The 8,216-nt window shown below is 30.1% G+C and overlaps 1 pseudogene; it reads left to right on the top strand.

The window, feature by feature from the left end:
* Positions 1-5,305: 5,305 nt before the first annotated feature.
* On the top strand, positions 5,306-7,622 carry LOC143623931 (uncharacterized; annotated as a pseudogene).
* The last annotated feature ends 594 nt before the right edge of the window (positions 7,623-8,216 follow it).

Below are 8,216 nucleotides of genomic sequence, written 5' to 3'. Positions count from 1 at the left end.
AGATATGTGTACCTATCTGTATTTCATACTATATATATATATATCAAACAAATGCATACGTGTAATTGTGAGTGACTTAATCAAATATACGTGTTACATGCTTACTTGTGTTAATATTCATTTATTCGTATATTCGGAGGGGTCCATCATACTCCATGTATTGGGTTCTCATGCTATTGACCAACACCCGATTCGCTTGGCAACGGTCTACATACTTGTTTATGGTTTAATTATATTTACCGTTTTTATCACGTTATGCTTATTTATATTGACATGCAAAACTGGTGATATTCTCACTCAACTTTATGTTGACAAACTCCATTTTCTACGCATATACAGGTTGCTTGTATTGAAGATTGAAGTTTGGACATATAGACAAGACCTTAGGATATAATCAAGATAATTATTATTTGAGCTTATATTCATGTATTTAAATTGCTTGTTGTAATTGAATAATGTATGTATACTTTGAATAAAATAATTAATTAGATATTGTCACTTTTATATTATGATGGTATCCTCGAGCTGTGAGCAATCAGATCATGCCCCGACATTTCCTCCTTAGGTTGGGGTGTGACAGATAAAATCTAGTGTGTGTGTGTGTGTGTGTATAGGGTTAGGTTAAAATAAAAACCCACTTGAGTTGTGAATACTCTAGAAACTCATTCTCAACCACATGTTTTTAATTAAAGTTTGAATCATGTGGTCCACAATTAAAGTTAATAAAAAATATAAACATAAATATAACATTTTCTCTCTCTTGAAAACATATAAAAATATTAGTAAAAAATGTTAAAAAATAGCAAAACAATTTTTTTTTATGTTTCGATGTTTTGTATTAAATGTTACAACATATATTACGTGTGCAAAAAAAAACAAAAAAAAAATGATGTTACATAGGGTTTTCACGTGTTTTCACAACTCAATTGGGTTTTCATTCTATACTTACCCTATATATATAGGATCAGGATAATGTGAGAACTTTTTTGGAATTGAGAACTATGAGAACCATTTTAGACCACAAAAAACCCAAAAATAAAAAAAATCATAAAACAAAAAAAAAACTAAAAAATAAAAAAACTAAAAAAACCAAAGTTCTTATTTATCATCCCGGTTTCTTAAAAAAACGTAAAAAAAATTCTCGGTTTAGCTAAATTATACATATATGTATAATATGTACATATATGTACACACATGTTTTTTTCCTATACACATATGTATAATTTAAGGTAAATGATAATGTACATATGTGTACATTACGTAACTAGAGATTAAATGAAAGTATACATATGTGTATAGGTATAATACGAATTAAAAAGAAAAAAAATTGGTTTTTTTATTATACATATATGTATAATATGTACACACATGTTTTTTTTCCTATACACATATGTATAATTTTAGGTAAACGATAATATACATATGTGTATATTACGTAACTAGAGATTAAATGAAAGTATACATATGTGTATAGGTATAATACGAATTAAAAAGGAAAAAAATTCGGTTTTTTTTAATAAAACCGGAATGAAATATAAGAATTTTTGTTTTTTTACTTTTTAAAAATTTTTGTTTTTTTTATAATTTTTTAAATATTTTTTAGAGGTTTTTTTTAGTGGTCCAATATGGTTCTCAAAGTTCTCAATTTGCCAATGGTTCTCTTAAAATTCATACCCTATATATATAAGGAATGGTTAAAATAAAATCTTCTTTAGTTGTAAAAACTATGATAACCCAATCTAATGATATTAATACATAGCTTGGCATTCAATAAAAAGATATTATTATCTTAAATTAAGTACAAAAAAGATAGTTTTGTCAATACCTTTATTTAATCTATCCTTTCCTCTGACAAAAGTGCACAGTCTGTTACTTTGATACCATAAAAAAGAAATAAAAAAATAACTTTCCACTTGTTTCTTATTGTTTCAAATACTTTATTCAAATTTTATACAAATTTGGTTTCTTTTAGCAAAATGCAAATACCACCATCAACTAAAAAACTAAAAACCAATAACTTAATTTTAAACTTTTTAAACAAACTTCAAAAACTACAACTTCATGAATTTTAGAATTCAATTTTTTAATGAGATTTTCGTTAAACAGGTTTTTTTATATACAGTAGTTTTGTTAACTGTTTTTTAATAGTTTTTAATTATATATGTTTTTGTTGATATGTAATATTTGAGTTAAATATTTACATAATTGTTTTTTATATATGTTTTAAACCATGTTTTATATTGGCTATATTAAGATTTACAAAAATTGTTCTTATATATTTACATAATATTTTTACAGATTTATATATTTACATTTTGATTTTACATATTATTTTTAGTTTTTTACATATTTAAATATTTTTTTTGCATTTTTACATATTGTGTTTCCTTTATTAAACTCGTAACACCACCAATGAAAATTATAATACAAATAATTTCAGGTTTTTGTGTTAATTTTTCCCTCTCTTCTTTTCTTTTCCTTTTTATTCATATGATTTACTAGATTCTTCCACTCTATTCAAGTTACATAACATACACGCATAACTAAAAAAAGTAATATGTTCTATTCGAGTTACATATAATAAACATGTAACTACAAAAAAGAAAATGTAACTGCTCTTGAGTTGCATACCATAGAAATAACATAAACTTGTAACTACAACGAAATATTTACTCCACTCTATTAGAGTTAAATAACATGCACACATAACTACAAAAAAAGTGATATGTTCTATTCAATTTACATACAATAAACATGTAATTACAAAAAAAAATAAAATGTAACTATTCCCAAGTTGCATAACATAGAAATAACATAAACTTGTAACTATAAAAAAAAGTGCTCCACTCAGTTTGAGTTACATTACATAAACATCTATCTACACAAAAATGTAAATGGTCAAAAATCCTTTCATTTCTTGATAACCATCTTCATCTTAATCACAAAATCCCTTCATATACAAATAAAACAAGCGCATAAGTTTAATACATGAAAAATACGTAATAATATGTTGAGACTGTATATAGGTAACATTTCAAGAGACACAAAATTGGCTAGCTTCGAGTCAAACAAATTTCTTAGTTTTACGAAGTACAATAAATTGTAGTGTTACATACATTTTATTAATATTTTTCGGTTAATATTCTAGAAAATGAAACGAAAAGTAACTTATAAAATGAAAAAAAATGCAATACTTATAAAAAAAAGTCACAAAATGTAATATCTACAAGAAATGTAAGCTTGGTACATGTATACATAATATGTATTTTAAATCTAACATAAATAAGTTTAATGTACATAATCTATATTATATTTTTAGCATGCGTGCATAAAAAGTGTTAAAATGTAATATTTATGAGAAATTATTATAAATATATTTTAATAATAAATTACGTTATGTAACAAAAAAGTTATAAATCCTTAAAATAAATTTACATTTTTATCAACAAATTAATTTCAGTCTTTTCTTTATGATTAGAGAATATTTAAAAAAATAATTACTTTCTGGAAGTGGAAAATTAAAGAATATTTAAGTAAATAATCTTGATGGACTTTATAATCCTAAATTCAATACAAATAAATAAATTCTCATAAACTAAAAGGAAATTAAATAATCAATGAACGTAACCTATGAACAATACGTGACTATCATTCCATTTCTGATGACAAGAATAATGATTTTCAAACCCCAAAAATTAAAAATCAAAATCTTCCCATGAAAATTATTCATTTAAACCCCAAAAATCATAAAACCAAAAGCCAAACCAATTTGTCGTAAACAAAAAATGAACTTGACTGAGACAAAAACCCAAACCCTAAAACCAAAAAGCGAATCCTACCTAATATACGAAGTTGTAACCTTCGCAACAAATACGAACTTAAGGTTAGCGTCGATGTAGCCAACACCGCAGGTGGTCGCAGATCTGAAACCTCTACAATAAACATACACTTAGGGTTGAAAAAACTCGTTGTGTGGTGACTTCTTTAGTGACGACGGTGTCTTTTTTGATGGCGGTGGTGGTGATGGCGGTGATGGGGGTACGGTTGGTAGTGGTTATGAAGATGAGAAGAAGAAATGGATTTGATGATTTTATAAAGAGAGAATGCAAATGAAAATGAAACTAGTTTTGTAGATGGATAGAAAGGAAATGGTGTCACACCCCTCCAAGGCGGAAGCGCGGGCGCGTGACGTCATGTATACCGTAAGCATATGATCATCGCAAACATAAATTTATACAGGATACCAATTGTTTAAAACGTCTACAACCATCTATTATTCAAAATACATAATAAGTTTTCAAATGCTTTCGGTTATAACAATGAAATCCTTCAAAAGATGGTATCCTAAAACATACTCGAAAATGTCAACATAATGTTGGTGAGTTCACATATTTTATAGTCGTAATGTAAAACGGTTTTCCAAGAAAACAATGAAAAGGTTTACGCGTTCATAATACGAAACATTCTAGTTGAAAACGTTAGTAGAAATTCTTTGTCCATAAAAGGAATGCGCTTTTCATAAAAATATCACAACTCAATATTTAAGTTTGTTCAGGCTCGTAGTTCACCCAATTAGTTAGGCTTATTTGCAATGTTTTCACGACCAGACTGGTTCGGCCGGTCCGACCGGTTGAATCGGGATTCGGCCACACAAACGGTCCGATCACATACAGTTTGCTCGGAATTAAGACAACCGGCCGGTTCATACCGATCGTGCGGTTCAACCGGAAACCAGTTTAGCAGTTGAACCGGTTGCTAATTAAAACCAATTATTTTGTTTCATATATAATCATATCTTTTACCTTTTGTATTTTTACTCCCTTCCATATCATTTATCTATTTCCTTTTTCACTTTTCAACCCTACTGCCGTCACCAACTCACCATGTCAAGAGCCACCAAAATCAATTAAATGAAGAAATTATCAAATTAGCATCCATGTTCAAGCATTCAAGTTGTTAATTTCAAACATTCAAGTTGTTAATTTCAACTATTTCAAGCATTCAACAATTTAGTTATATTCTTAATAGCTTCAATTACTTCTTATATTTGAACTTACAAATTATTATTATTATTTATTAGACTTATAGCTTCTATTATATTATGATTCTGAATTTATACTTGTATTTCAAGCTATTCTTGTTTATATGGACATTTGGTTAGCTTTTGTTTAATATTGAACTTATAAAACTTGAACTCTTGAAGTTGATTAGTTTGATCTCGCTAGTTGTATTTATGTTTCATTATATTTTGTATATCTTATGTTTTGTATTTATTATGTTTTGTACATGCTATGTTTTGTAGAACATGGATTCAAGTCATTCAATGCCATCATTAGAAGAAGAACAGCCCCAATCCCAACCTAGTGTTCAACCAAATCTTCGTTTGAAGAAGGACATTGCGTGGAAATATGTTTATGAAGCTGAAGATGAAGCAGGGAAAAAAATTATACTTTGTAGTTTTTGTAATAAAGTAGTTCGTGGAGGCGAGATTAATAGAATGAAGCAACACCTTGGTGGAATAAAAGGAAATGTTGCATCATATACAAAGGTGCCCGCTGATGTCAAGCATCTTATGAAAACCTCTTATGAAGAAAGTTTGCAAAAGGGTAAAGATGTAGAAGCGCCTATGGTTACCCCACAAACAACTCGGGCAAAAAGGAAAGCTTCTTCATCCATAGGCCTTCATTCATATTTCCCACGAGGAATAAATGATGCTTCTCAACCTTCAATAAAATCAGCGTGGCAAAGTAAAGAAAGGTTGCATGATACGGATTTAGCTGTTGCCATGTGGTTTTATCATGCTTGTATACCAATGAATGCGGCTAACTCTCCTCTTTTCCCGATTGCAATGAGCAAAGTAGCTTATCCGGGGCATGGATATACGGGACCTTCGTATCATGCATTACGTGTGAGCTTATTAAAAGATGCTAAGACATCAGTCACACTCATTGTTGAAGGTCAAAGAAGGTTGTGGTCAGAATCAGGGTGTACTATTATGAGCGATGGATGGCGAGATGTTAGGCAAAGGCCTCTCATTAATTTCTTGGTGTATTGTCCAAAAGGTACTTCATTCATTAAATCCGTTGATGCATCCGATATTGAGTCTAATGCTGAAAATTTATGCAACTTATTTGGGGAGATTGTTAACATAGTTGGTTATAGGAATGTTGTTCATTTTGTAACCGACAATGCTGCTAACTACAAGGCTGTAGGAAAATTGCTAACTGAAAAGTATCCTTCGCTTAGTTGGTCTCTGTGTGCAGCTCATTGCATTAATTTGATTTTTAAGGACATTATTGAGATACCTTCGGTGACTGAATTGGTTCAGCTTGCATCTCGGGTGACTGTTTTCATCTATAACCATAAGTGGCCTTTAAATTGGCTGAGGAAAAGAAAGGGTTGAACAGAAATAATTCGTCCAGGTGCCACTCATTTTGCTACAACATTCATTGCATTGAAAAGATTAAGTGACCACAAATCTGATTTGCAAGCTATGGTTACCTCCAATGATTTCAAGAAAGTTTTGAAACTACCAAAAGCCAAGGATGTGAAACAACTGTCTTAAGTGAAAGATTTTGGAATATTTGCTTGATAATCGTGAAGGTCATTGCTCCTATTTTAAAGATTTTGCGTATTTGCGACTCCGATGAAAAACCTTCACTAGGTTACGTGTATGAAGGTATGCATAGGGCAAGTAAAGGAATTAAGGAGTTGTTTCGCAATAAAGAACGTAATTATAAGCAGTATACCGATATTCTTGATGCTCGTTGGGATAAGATGTTGCGTAAGAATCTTCATGCAGCTGCTTATTGGTTAAATCCAATATTTCAATATGATACAAATAATGATTCGGAAAAGCGGTATGCATTTAAAAGTGTGCTTGATATGATTGAGAAGAAGACGAATTTGGATGCTGTAAAGCTTACAACACAGTTATGCATGTTTCATGATCAAGAGAGTGAAAATTTAGTTGACCGGTTGCTTTGGCTTCAGTGAAGAGTCACCGTCCTGGTATGTTTACTTTAACATTGATTAATAATTTTAGTTTATGAATTATAGTATTCTACTAATATGTTCAAAATTTTTTATTAGATGAGTGGTGGAGAGTGTTTGGAACGGATGTCCCAGAGCTGCAAGCATTTGCAATAAGAATTTTAAGTCAAACTGCATCTTCTACCGGATGTGAACGCAAGTGGAGTGTCTTTGAAAGAATCCACACCAAAAAGAGGAACCGATTGGAGCATCAAAGGGTTAGTGACCTCGTATATATCCATTATAACTTGCTTCTACAAAATAGGTATAACATAAATGACTTCTTCGTTATTTATTTATTTTTTGCATAAAATTTATAAAAACAAGGAGTAAAATTTATTAGGGAGAATAAATGGTCCTATGACCCGGTGGATTACGAAAGCATTGATAGAACCGATTTTTGGGTGATTGATGAAGAAGCGGAAGCTGAACTTGATTATGATGAATTGAAGAATATGCTATAGGAAGAGCCACCAAATAACTTTGGAACCCCAAATTTGCAAACACAAGATTTTGAAGATATGAATGTACAAGAAGATGATGAACTGATTACACTAGATGATGACAGAGATGATGAAGATGCTCTCTAAGTTACTTATAAGTATTTGAACTTTTGCTATGTTTGCTTAACTTTGGTTTATTTTTGCTAAACTTGGGTATTATTTTGTATGAATTTGGATTATTTTTGCTAAAACTTGGGTGGATTTGTATGAATTTGGATTATGTTTGCTTAAACTTGGATGCTTGTTTACCAGCTTATGATGATTCATGGGCTAAGTTTTTTCATTTGCAATTTCATTCATCCGTGTATTCTTTTAACTGCTTGAGAGGAAAACCGGTTCTCTGGACCGGTTCAACCGGTGACCCGGTAGGGATTCCGGTTCATTGCCCGATCCGGTTATGAAAACATTGCTTATTTGTGTGCGACACGATGACCCGTAGGTGATATATATTCAAAGTTTTTTTTATAAGCTATAAAATATCATTTATAAAATGTGTCATGTCGGGTCTTAAATATTATAGCTTTGTCTCAAATACGCTCGTTTTGACCGAATAATAAATATATATAATTAAATATTATACATATTTATTTATTTAAGGTTTTTAGTAAATTATCATTTAAATACAACTCGCATTTTATAAAGTATTTTTCCGCCAAAATTCTTGTTCCCCGCATTTTTACA

This window comes from Bidens hawaiensis, unplaced genomic scaffold (genome assembly GCF_021521415.1).
Source record: "Bidens hawaiensis isolate Kalapana, Puna unplaced genomic scaffold, B.hawaiensis_p1.1 tig00003644_1, whole genome shotgun sequence".
In the NCBI taxonomy this organism is placed as follows: domain Eukaryota; kingdom Viridiplantae; phylum Streptophyta; class Magnoliopsida; order Asterales; family Asteraceae; genus Bidens; species Bidens hawaiensis.
Note: the sequence above shows the minus strand (reverse complement) of the source record. Positions and strands in the feature narration are given on the sequence as shown.